Source organism: Thermobia domestica, chromosome 9 (genome assembly GCF_964235325.1).
Source record: "Thermobia domestica chromosome 9, izTheDome1.hap1.1, whole genome shotgun sequence".
Taxonomy (NCBI): Eukaryota; Metazoa; Arthropoda; class Insecta; order Zygentoma; family Lepismatidae; genus Thermobia; species Thermobia domestica.
Genome location: NC_137462.1, coordinates 50,750,447 through 50,759,417, shown reverse-complemented (window position 1 = coordinate 50,759,417; position 8,971 = coordinate 50,750,447). Strand labels below are relative to the sequence as shown.

The following is an 8,971-nucleotide window of genomic DNA, read 5'->3' as shown; positions in this document are numbered from 1 at the left end:
TCTTTTTCCTCCAAGTAGGCAAGCCACTGCAAAGCAATCCGTGACTGATTATTCCTGTGACGGTATCCTCGTGCAGGAAGAATGCTAATAGTATTGGGTTTTAAGAAATTTCGTCGAAATACTAAATTGAACGCACTCGCCAAAGTGATAGCCTCCAGGAAAGGATTGACGTGAGTTTCTTGTTCAAAAGTGGTCATGAAAGATATACAAGCCATTCGAAGTACGTTGACGCCCTGGACACAATAGTTCACCAATTCTTCTTGGAAAATAAACGTATTGTTCTAGTGTTCGTTGTACCATGTCATGAATTTCTCTCGTTCATCCACTTTCATTTCATCTGCACCATAATAATGGATGTCCGGTAATTTTCCCACAAACGTTTGATTTGCAACAGTATTAAAGAAGTGTGGAAAATATCCTTTGGTCACTGGTAAATGAAATGCCTTGGATAATTTACTTAAAGCCATTGGCATGAAATTTAAGGAGTCAATAAATGATAAGTGATTCACTTTCATGCTTTAAATGTTTGCTCCGTTCAAGATCAAGGTAGGTTTCAATTCATGCTCTTCCACTAAAGATTTAAGAATAAAATGACCATCATATCCCTTAGAGTTATGTGCCAAAGATACAATAAGTTTGATGTTGGGTCGTGGTTGACATAAATACGGAAAAAAGGCATTGATCGGATCATCTTGAAAAATATGTTCCCGCTCTCCACAAACTTTACACGGATGATACATATCTTCATCTTGAACACAGTTGTAAGATACCTGTTGGGCCACCAGTAATTTGGCTTATGAATAAATCTGTCTTCATCGAAGAAAGTATCCTGTGTGGCTTCGATATCATAGAAGACAATCATAGCCTTCTTGGCATGTAACACTGATGGAACTGCAGGGTTTACTTGAGTCGTATCAGGCTTCATGTAGCATTGATGAGTAGACATAACATGTTTATGACATACATTACAAAAGTAATCTTTGCAATGATGTTCTCTTTCCCCTGTATGGACAAACGAATAAATGCATAGACATTTGGAACACTGTTTCACCATCTTGCATACTGGCTGGCCCTTATGATATGGTACAGTCAGACGATTTGTATAGCATGTTTCACCATAAAATTCACGATTGCATTCTGCACACTGTTTCTCCGTATTAGCTTTACTGCATGGTGGTTTCTGAAAACATTTCTCACACATGGCCGAACAGTTCTTGACGTGTGCAATACGATGATCATATTTGTTGTGGCATGCAGCACAATAGTACTTAGTAGAAAAAACAGACGTTAATGACGTGATGATGTCATAATGAGAATTGATGCACATTAAATTGATTGGAATTTTGTCTTCGCCACCAGGCCCTTCATAAAGAATATCTTCTCCGGAGAAGCTGGTGTATACGGTAAGTTTATAATTTGTCAAGTAGCGTTGCAATTGTCGTAGTTCTTCCACGGATCCCCCATGATCTAAATTCACTGAGGGTCAAGACAAAAGTTCAAGTACGTCTGGAAAAACAACAAACCTGAGCTGTTTGCGATATTGATAGTACAGTTTCTGATTTGTATCTTTATATTTTTTCAATCCAATAGCAATCACAATTGCATAAGCCAATTGTGATTGCCTTTCGTAGGTGCCTTTCTTGCACTTTAATAATTCGTCGTTTGATAAAAGACCTCGACGCACTAATCCAAATCCACGGGGCACATCCACATGATGAAAATGTACAATGAACGGTTCGTTCATGAGAAAACTATCGTTACTTTGAAGGATGCGATCGAGGGAAGCCCATAAAGTTTCCAGTGTCAGATTACTTGCACGCCGGGAAGATAAATAAAACGGTTTGTTCTTCTCATCATGAGATAAAACCGATAATCCAACCGTCGATGATTCGTCAACATTTTCCAATAAATAATCCAACATCTGTTGAAAGGAGGTCTGAACCCACTCAACAATATCGGTGTCACTGGTCGGAGCATTAACTTGAATTTCCAGCATTCTTCCTTCAAGATTAAAATGCCGATAATGTCTATTGATTTCTCGCACGACAGTAAAGCCAGAAGTAGCCATATTCAAATAGGAAAAAAGGTAAGGTAAACAAAAAGAAATAGGCAAAGAAAACAAATATCTAAAACGAGAGAAAAAAACGCACGAATTAAAATTGAATTCAGAGATCGCTAATACGTTTAACTGTATCAAATGACTACACGACCAATCCTAAAAGTATTGTCATATTTCAAACAGTCCAACTGTTAAAAATTTTTATTGTCGTCATACTGGAAATCAAACCCGGGACCAAAATGTAACTGACCTAACTTTCTGTAGTGATAAAAAAAGGAATGAAATTGTTTCTAACTGTGCTGAGAGAATCATTTTTCCCTTCACACTGAACTTTAAACATATGATGAACTTGAAACGAAAAAAAAATCTCATGCGCTTGCTTTTCTCGAGCTAAGGCAAGGAAGACTCGAATCGTTTCCCGGCGGGAGATCAGATCCCACATTAAACTGAAGGTCCACGTCTCACTTTCAGGGAACAAACTCGTCCGTAGTTTTTTTTTTTTTTTGAAAAAACTAAACTTTTGTATACGTTAATTGTAACTTTCAAAAACTGAGCTTCCTCATAGCTAAGTAGTTAGCGTTACACACCTCCATCCCGGGTTCAACACTCAGTATGCGCTCAGATTCAACATTAAGCTGTATTCCTAGCCCCACTACTGAAGGGACGTTAAATTAAAATCAACAAATTTCTCGTGCTGACTCCTAATGTGTGGGATTCCTGATTCGGCCCCGGTCAAGTAAGTGAGGGTACTCCCACTAATTCTTCCATTTTGCTAAATATTTCATGCTAAATTAAAAACAGTAACAACAATGGTATCCTCATGCGTAATATGTTTTAAGAAACACTCCACGGGTATTAAGAAACACAGTTGATACTTACCGCAAATTCAAGGAACTTAGTAAAGTCACGCTGACACAAGAGGTACACCTGTTCAATTTCAAGATCTTCGTGAAATAGGACTTGAAAAATGAAATTAAGAATTTTATTTAGGTCTGAAACGTGTTCAACTATAAAGTGACATCACTATCAGCCAATCAGAAATGAGGAAATGAATCAATAAAATCACGGAGAACCAATGAAACACAGATTTCATCATGTATCATGAGCCGAAACGTGATGTAAGAAACAATCTGATTGGTTGTGACATTATTCACGTTTTTCTTCTTACACGTCAATTGTTACGACATCTAGTATCACAATTTTGATCGTGACATCATACCGTTGACTCGTTAGTTTCTTACGACATTCAAATTAACACATCTAAAATCTGATTCATTTTTCTTAAACTTGATTGAAAAATGTAACACTCATCGATATGTTACGAAACTGTCTTTTGATATAAATGTAAAATTGAGCTTTAAAAGTCCGTCAGCTGATGAAAAATCTGATGTAGTATAAGCAGATTCTGCAATTACACAATAACAAACTTCTATGCGTAACAACGAGCAGAAATGTGTAATGTAAGATAATCTGATCATGTTCTTTTCATACGCAAAACTGCTAGCACAAAAAAATGGGCCATGGTGACTCAGCGCTTATTTCAGATGTGTGAGGTCTCTGCTTCAATCCACAGCTAAGTAAGTTTATGATGTTTTCTCATTTCACCATTCCTTATCATCATCCTTTCGATCAGCTTCGAGGGGACGTTAAAATTTCCTAACACTAGCATCAAGAATCAAACTCGGGACCATTACATTGTCTATAACGTAGTAATCAACAAACTAAAACTTCTCAATGGCGCACGGTCGCTTAGTGCTTGTCTCTAATGTGTGAGGTCCCTGCTTCAATCCTCAGTCAAGTAAGTTAATGTTTACCCCTGTTTCGTCCTATCATTTCTCATCGTTTCGCGGGGACGTTAAATTCAACATTTCCTAAACTAGCACCAAGAATCGAACTTAGGACGATTGCAAAGTATCCATTTTCACCCCATGAAGCAGAACAAAATGGATCACAAAGTACTTATCAATTTAAGGGAATAATTTTAAATACACTTCCATATAACGTAATAAGGCTCCAAATCAATACTCGTCAAATGAAACGGACTATTACATACAACCTATAAGGTAAGAAATAAAAATAACAATCTCCAAAATTTTATAACCATAAAAGAAAAGAAAATTGAACCCTTCGGTAGGTCTACTCATAAAGCCTAACACCACGTGACCCCATGACGTAATGCTAAGGTTGTGCGCAGGGGCGCATCAAAGGGAACAAAAATAAAGTTGGCTATATATACATCCTATAAGGTAAAAAATAACATTCTTCAAATTTATAACCATAAAAGGAAACAAATAAACCCATACGTGAAACTACCCCACAAAGGCGGAGAGTAAACTATGTAAACTAAAGGGGCCGGAGGCGCAAAATTTCAGCGGGCGTCACACTCCAGGGGCGCAAAAGTTAAAATCAAGTAAAACAAAATAAGCTATACATACACCAGTACTCCATCATAAGGTAAAAATCACCAAATTGTATACCGTAAAAGGGAACAAAATGAACTACCTACCCCATAAAGGCGGACGGGGTGTGGCCTAGGGGCGCCGGGGCGCAAAAATTGAAAATATATATCGCAATGTAAACTATACATACACATGTATTTCATTAAAAAGTAACGATCTCCAAAATTTTATGCCGTAAAAGAAAACAAAATCAATCCCCTCGGTGAAACTACCACCCCCCCCCAGAAAGGCGAGGCCTAACAAAACGTAATCCATAAAGGCATGGCCTAACATCACGTAACCCAAAAAAGGCATTGCCTAACATCACGGGACCCTATGACGTCATAACATGTAACCCCAAAATGGTTGCCGGGCGCCCAGGGCGCAAAATTTTGGCGGCGGTGACGAGTGCCACGCTACAGGGGCGGAAAAATTTGCCTCAAGTGGGGCGATTACTACTCCCACAATACCCCAGATTACCAGAAAAGGCCCTCATGTCAGGTAAAAAATCCCTGAGACATCCTAATTATCCTAGGATCGTAATCCATCAATCATTCTCTTCAGATTAGAACTGTCTTTCTGATGGTGCCACTCAGATTTCTCCATAATGTACCTGAGGTTCGAAAATCCCAAAAAACGGATGTTTTGGTAAAAATATCCTATTTTTTTTTGCCCCTCTGGACCTCCCTGCTTTAAGGCAGAGTTCTGAAGACATCTGATAAATAATACTTTATGGACTGAATATATGTGCAAAATTTCAATCTTCTAGGTGCAAAAGTAAGCTCGCGAAAAAATATACCGACAATATCTCATATTCCTTTATACAGAAGGATATTTTGGAAAAAATTCCTGAGACATTCCTAATTACCCTAGGATCATGATTCTCCCTTCATTCTCTTCATAATAGAACTGCCGTTCAGACGGTACCATTTACATGTCTCAATCACGTATTTGATGCGTAGAAATAGTGTAAAAGGGATTTGTTGCTACTAATATCATTTTTTTTAACTTTTTGACCCTCTGGACCTCCATTCTGCTAACGCATAATCTTGAAAATAATCTGATAACTACTAGTCTGTGGACTGAATGTTTACCTAAAATTCAATGTTTCAAGTACAAAAATAAGCCCGACAAAAATATGATCTTAGGCCTAACAGAAGACAATTTATTGTTTAAATTTATGACGTCATTATTTCTTATGTCTCGACGCAGAAAAGTGTGAATCCAAACGTAACGTGTTCTACAATGCCTCCAGACTTGAAAAGCAGAAAAAAGAAAGAAGGCGGAGGAAAAAACTTGTATAGGAGAAATATAACGCAATGTATCATAAACACCAGTATGGTACAAATTGCAGCATAAGATCCCGCAAGAATTAAATTTCAATAAAATTTAATTCTACCTTAAAATAATGATGACCGGCTCAGAAAGTCTGGAAACTTTCTGACGAACACTCAGATTTTAAGGTTACAAATCGCAACGTCGAAGACGTTGAGAGTCTTTTAAGACAGAGGTGCTCTTAGAGGATAATTAAACATATTAATTATGTTGTTTTTGATCAGGAGTATAGCTTCAAATCTACCACATTGCATTTCAAGTTATATAATTCTGTTTGTATCAGGCATTGAAAAGATCTCTCTATATATATGTTGTTCATTATGTGCATCATCCAGTTCTTTATTATTCTCGTAACTGTTAAAGTAATTTTTATATTGGGTTGTAGTAATGATAAAACAAGTAAGAGAAGAAACTTCATACAATGATCAGGGAATACAACAATAATATCGTGATTGCGAACATAATCTACAAGGAACATTAGGATACGAAATAACCAAAATTCATGATACCCGACATTAATGGTTTTGTAAGAAGCGAAAAATATTTTTTGTTGTTATTTTCATTTTATTGTCCCAGTATGTTTTCTAACAGTACATTTTCTAACCTTATAGTGTTTGAAGATAACTGGACGCAAAATCAGAAAGGTAATTATCCAGACTCACTGGAACATAGTTTATGAATGCGTGAATAAGGAGTATCATTCTATCACCATTGATTCCTTCTATAAATAAACATTGTCCATTTTCCGTTAGCTTGATTCTGATCTTATTTGTACTAGTAGAAGTAATCTGATAGTAACTGTCCTCGATTTGCTGGTTTAGGTGCTGAAAAAATATGAAAAATATAAATATAACATGTCTTACAATGAACAGAATATTACACCAGATGTCCAAAAATCGTCTAGTTTGGATATATATATATATATATATATATATATATATATATATATATATATATATATATATATATATATATATATATGAAAATCTATATTTAAATTTTGAATAAAACATTCACAATTACTCAAAGTTATATCCAATCACTACATGGTAAACATTGATTCACATTGTGCTATTTCATACACAGAATTTACTGTGGCTTATCTTTCTTGTTTGAACGTTATTATTTACAAGAAGCAGCCTATATTTTTTCACAAATTATCCTCTAAGAATTCCTGATATTGCATACCTAATATGATTAATTTCAAGAATAGCTATTTAAAGAAACAACATAAATAAGCATTTTCATTTTCTAGAGAATTGCACCTAAAACATTGATTTGGGATCGGGATCCAAAAATAATTTATTTCAAGTAGAAATGAAAACATCTTGATGGTACTCGGACGATACATTAAACACTTTTTAAACTCTCAACTAACTTTCTCTAATGATGACACATAGAAAAGAAAATCCTATAACTTAGTTGAGTATTGAATGTGTAGAGAATTTTTTCTCACTATACAACATGATTCTTAGAAAGTTTTATGGTTTAGTAATTTCAATTGTTTCAAGAAATGGGACTTAGGAAGTGTATTAACACCCTCATTAACACCCTCATACATAACACAACTCACATACAGATAAAAATGAAAAAAGTTTTAAGATGTTATAGAAAAAAACCTTCAGCATGGATTACGTATTAAGTAAGAAAGGAAAGCTCATTGTTCAAAACCATTTGTCTCAACTATGAAACTTTGAACCGATGTGTGTAGAGAACAAAAGAATACGGAGTATCTTTTAAATATATTTACACTGAAATGAAAAGAATCTTCATATCTTATTGCAAAATAGAAAATGATCTTTTTCTCTAATTTTTGGGTTGTGTTCATTACTTGAGTTAGATTTCAGATCTATATTCTCATAGTGAGATTGCCCTTATGAGAAGGAAAAGCGTGTGATCTAAGACACGCACACTGAAGAAAAAATTTGCTAGCTTCATGTGTTATTATTTTTAGTTGTGTGTATGTAGTTCCTATTGATATTTTCTACCTTTTCTCTATTATCACGAAGTAATATCTTTTTTCTCTTTGCCATTTAAGAGATGTATTATAATAAAGAATGATTCCAGTCTCACATGGGATCCTTCAACAATAGGCCAACTATACACATTTCCTGAATATGTTTTTATGACAGGCTTGACTCTACACGTATCTTAAAGTAATACCGAATCAAGAGTTTCTTTTTATCAGTTTCACCATATAGTCACGAATGCTACGCTTATGAAGTTTTGATTTGAAAGTAAATATGTGATGACAAGTTATATAACTAGCTCTACTCACTCAAAAGTATTGAAACCAGCTGTACGTAATCTCTGTACATTTTATCTGTATTATTTCAGTTTGTCAGTAGTGGATCAGTTGAAGAGACATGAATACTAACATTTTGTCGAAAAAAGAGTTTGATTCAAAATTTCACTCTTGACGCTCTTTCGCGACATGCTGGAGCATTTTTGAGATAACTTGCTACGTCATAAAGTTTCACGTGCCAGACTGTTTTGAGGACGAAGTAGGGGTTGAAATGGTTACGGGCTTAAACTAACTAACTAACTAACTCTATGGTGTACGGAACCCGTAGGTTCAATGCCGTGTTCACAAAAGATCTCCACTGACTTCTAACCTTAGCTAACTGCATCCAGTTTCTACTTTGTATTCCTTTCTCTGGGAAATCCATCTTAATATTGTCCTCCCATCTGCGCCTATGTCTTCCTAATGGTCGTTTTCCGATTGGTCTTCCAGTCAAGACATAGAAAGCGTTTCTACTTTCTTCCAATCTGGCTACATGACCCGCCCACCTAAGCCTCCTAGACTTGATGACCCTAACAATGTTGGGTAAACCATATAAATTATGTAGTTCCTCGTTATGAAGTTACCGCCATTCCCCATTCCAGTTTCTCTTGGGTCCGAATATTCGCCTCAGGATCTTGTTCTCAAATACTTTCAGTTTATGTTCTTCCCTCAGAGTAAGTGACCATGTTTCGCAGCCATACATAACAACAGACATGATTATCGTTTTGTATATTTTAAGCTTCAAATTCCTCGCCACGACAGAGAATTCGCCACGACAAGAGATTTTGAGATGGTTACTTCCTTACAGGTTCAAACTCAATTAAGAAAACGTTTATTTCCCAGATAAGGATTCCT

The 8,971-nt window shown here is 35.8% G+C and overlaps 1 long non-coding RNA gene across 1 annotated transcript in view; it reads right to left on the bottom strand.

The window, feature by feature from the left end:
* Window positions 1-6,387: 6,387 nt before the first annotated feature.
* LOC145693990 (uncharacterized) overlaps window positions 6,388-8,971 on the bottom strand; it is a 38,127-nt gene continuing 35,543 nt past the window's right edge. The window contains exon 4 of the long non-coding RNA XR_014132876.1: window positions 6,388-6,656. This is a non-coding gene — a long non-coding RNA (uncharacterized LOC145693990). The remainder of the gene's footprint in view (window positions 6,657-8,971) is intronic.